Source organism: Medicago sativa, chromosome 6 (assembly GCF_051527215.1).
Source record: "Medicago sativa cultivar Bolivia chromosome 6, Bolivia_mono, whole genome shotgun sequence".
NCBI classification, from domain to species: domain Eukaryota; kingdom Viridiplantae; phylum Streptophyta; class Magnoliopsida; order Fabales; family Fabaceae; genus Medicago; species Medicago sativa.
In genome coordinates this window covers 52,947,095-52,951,232 of record NC_140754.1, presented here as the reverse complement: position 1 = coordinate 52,951,232, position 4,138 = coordinate 52,947,095, and the positions used below count along the sequence as shown (strand labels likewise).

At 32.7% G+C, this 4,138-nt stretch overlaps 1 long non-coding RNA gene across 1 annotated transcript; it reads right to left on the bottom strand.

Annotated features, from left to right (window-relative positions):
* Positions 1 to 690: 690 nt before the first annotated feature.
* Positions 691 to 3,319, bottom strand: LOC146915622 (uncharacterized). The gene is made up of 2 exons (XR_015014683.1): positions 2,908 to 3,319; positions 691 to 1,014 (listed from the first exon to the last, which is right to left on the bottom strand). It is a non-coding gene; the product is annotated as an uncharacterized LOC146915622 (long non-coding RNA).
* Positions 3,320 to 4,138: the final 819 nt, after the last annotated feature.

Sequence of the window (4,138 nt, the reverse complement as noted above, 5' to 3'; positions counted from 1 at the left end):
CAACATCTTCATGTAATTCCGAGAATTTATTTTTCTTAGAATTCTTAGTGTATATATTCCCTGCTATATCTTTATATTATGGAACATGCCTGTGTGTATGACTTTTTAAAGTCTAAGTGTTTGTGTGACCTTTGATAGGTCTGCTAGCTTGTATATGCTAATAGGTTTTCTAGTTAGTGAATATTCCTTGAAAGATTTTTGCCCAGATCCTGAATTTATTATGTCTATGTTGTATGCATGTATTCAGGGGGAGTAATGGAATATTCTTGTAAGTAGCCACTCATAAGTTCTTATATTCAGGGGGAGTGATACTTCTATGTGTGCTTGTGCTAAGTCCAAGCTGAGTGAAGGATGTAGAGTCAGAAGTTTAGACATCTGTGTCTGTCACTTGTAAGTATGGGAATTTGGTTTTTCCCTTGCTTCTATATGTTGTTGGTGACAGTACTCTGAAGGCATCCAAGTCTGTCACATGTAATGGTAGGTATTTATTTTCCTGTGCTTCTATGGTTGGTTAGTGACAACATTCTGTAGGTATGCGAAATTTATTTTTTCCCTTGCCTCTATGTGTGGCTGGTACTCTTGTCTGACGTTCTGAAGGATGTTGGAACATCCTATGTTTGTAGCATTGGAACTTATTTTTCCTCTGCTCTTGAGAGAACTTGTAACACCCCGTTTTCCCCAACAGAAAAATTTCATATAAATCAGAGTACTTTATTTCGTAAACGGAATGTCACATACTTCTTAAAAATCATAATTAGATAATAATAATTATCCTTCAAAGTTCAACATCATAAAATCTGAAACTACGCAGCGGAAAATAGTTCAGTATCGTAAAAGTCTTGGCACGCAGGCCTTCTCAGAAAATCTCATAATTCGATTCAATACTTATTCATAAAAGTTCATAAAAGACACGTAAGGAATAGATATGAAAGCAAGCCCCATCCCGTTACGTATCAGAGCACCTAAGGACACAGTGAAAGATAGTCACCCACGACCGCAACTAATCTTGATTACCTGCAAGTTACCCATACGAAGAGCAACATTTTCAAGCAGAAGGGGTGAGATTTCTCAAACAATAATATTAAGCTCATAAATCATAAATTACATTTAACAATATAAAAATCTTATAATTTAACAATTATAATCAAATACATCTTAGCAATATATCATTATATAACGGTCACAATCATCGTCACATATCATCATACTAAAAGGCATCACAAAGTAATTCGTTAAAACATCACAACTTAACAACTTGACTTGACAATGTATCTAGACTCGACTATGCAACTCTTAACGTCTTAAACCATCTTTGATCATCATGAAAATGCAAATGCATGTGGTACCAATCTAGGGCATAAGCCCTCGTCGCTATTGAGCATAAATATACTCCTAGGGCATAAGCCCTCGTCGCTATTGAGCAAAAGCTCCTAGGGCATGAGCCCTCGTCTCTGGTTGAGCAAAAGCTCCAGGGCATGAGCCCTCATCTTTAAATGAGTATGCATGGACTCAACATCTTACGTCTTAGAACTTCATGAACATCTTATAACTCCTTGACTTAGACCGACACTTACATCTTAAATAAGACTCAGCAGTATATGCAGCATATAAATAATTCATCTCATATCAGCATCATAGTACAACAGCATCAAATGATAATCAACAACATCTTAAACATCGCATCATCATAAGCTTCATAATTAACACATATATATAGTGCATAAATAACAAGATCACATCTTTATATAACCCATCTTTAAATCACACATCTTCGAATAACACATCAAATAATACATCAATTACATAGTTAAACAACACATCGATTCAATTCATCGAATTAAAAGAAGAAGAAAAACATATGCATATAATACTAATTACTAAATAAAAATTGTAATTTAGAAACCTAATTATCAAGCTTTTTACCTTTGATTACTAATAAAAATTACACGAACCGCACATATATATTCTTATAATTATCCTTTATTTACTAAGAATAAAATTGAGGTGTAACCTCAAAAGTGTGCTACTAAATGAATTGGGTATATCTATCAAGATGGCAAAGCTTACCTTAAACCTCCACAACATAAGTGCATGTCGACACACCTTTAACGACACTAATAAAGCATCAAATATAATATAAGGAATTTAAAAGCATCTTAACTAAAATTTCATAGAACTTGTATCCATGGTTACTTTGATTACATTGAGTCCTCGCTACGTCTATCATTCTCCAGTTTTAATCCCTTAACTAGTAGATCAGTATATGTATAGGTTGGGAGGCTAATTAAATGTAGTTAGTTACTTGCGACACGACCAGTTCTTACCAAGTCATGCACTACATTAATCTCATAATATACATGTATAGCTATATATTATTCATAAAACACTATTGTAGACTAGAGTAAAATAGATGTATAGTATTAAATTAACAGGATACGTCTTGATTTGGCTTAAAATTAAGAAAATAGCTACTACTCATATCTCATAATCTTCTTAGTAATTAGGCAAGAGCAAGACATAAAAATCATAATCCAGGATAATTGATCTTGAGTTTATCCATAAGGTAGTTATTGAATATTGGCCCTAGTTCCTAAAGCATTTAAATTACAAGAACCTTAAAACTATGTTTCATGGGTTTAATTCAAATAAACATTATATTTATAATGATAACGAATTATAATGAATATATACAGCACGAAAAGAAAACTAATAACAACCAAAAAGAAAGAAAATTTTCTAATCAAACAGGAAGGTACCAATCACAAGTTTTCGGTTCCTTAGAATGTGGATCATTTCTTCTTCTTTTAACAAAACACAACTTGGCATATTCATATATACTGTGTTTGTAATTAATTATTATATGATTGCAAAATAAACCAAATAAAGAAAAGATGATTTGCCTTTTACCTGATGCATATCACGTTTTTCTTTTTCTTTATGTGATAGAGAATTAATTTGTGTACTTCTATGTAACAATTTATCAATTAAGTTCAGAGAAACAAACATAAATCCCAAATAAATAATTCAACAAACTATAATCTAAATAACTCGACAAATCAAATATATATATTTACATCAATATCAAACAACACGAATTTAACAAAGTTAGAAAACAATGAAAATTAACAACCCTTCACTACCCATATGATCATGCAACTTACGGTGAATAGAGACTCCCCCCATACCTCAATTCAACGGTTTTTCATCACTTAATCATCAATTCTCACTCAAACCCTAATTCTCATAAATCTTACAAAACTCATCCTAAAACACGTTAGATGCAATCTAATGATCTACATACTAAATATTAGTGGAGGATAGTCTCACCCTTACCTTAGATTGTTTTTTCTGAAATCTTAAAGCAGCGTTCTTCATTCCTAGGGTTCTCTCTGAGTTCTCCTCTTTCTTCTCTTCTCACTTGATCTCCTCTTTTTCAAAAAGCGGTTTAACATAAAACTCTTTCTAACCTAAGCTTTTGTATTTATAATACTAATCACTCTTCTTAAATCTATTTAGGCCCAATAACTTATTCTTCTTTCTATTTTAACCTCCAATTCTACTTACACTAATAATTCTCATATTCTAATAAATAATAGAATAATGCCACTTAATAAAATACTAACACCTCACATATTTAAATAAATCACATAAATAGACTCTAACTTAATAAAAATAATTAAATAAAAAGGAGGGCGTTACAGAACTTGCATCTTTCTACTTCTGTGTGGGAATTTGTGTTCCCTGAATGTAGCATAGGAATTTATTTTTCCTCTGCTCTTGTGGTGAAGGATGTTGGAACATCCTCTGTATAGGAACTTATGCTCCCTAGTTGTAGCTTAGGAATTTATTTTTCCTTTGCTCTTGAGACTGTGCTATTGATCTGATCCGCTGCTGCATGTCTCTGATCCAGTGTAATACATCTACCAGCTGAAGCTACGATTGAAGACTCGTGAGGTATTCTATGTATGCACACTCTTGCTATCTCTAGAGTGATACTATCTGCAAATCCTTCTTCTTGAATATGTGTTTGTGATGACTTGAGGAAGTGTATCTAAGGTATCTCTTTGGATTCTGTGTGCAAGCTGTTTCTTCATTGGTGTGGGTTCATACTCTTGGAGAAATGATCTTCTGTATCCCT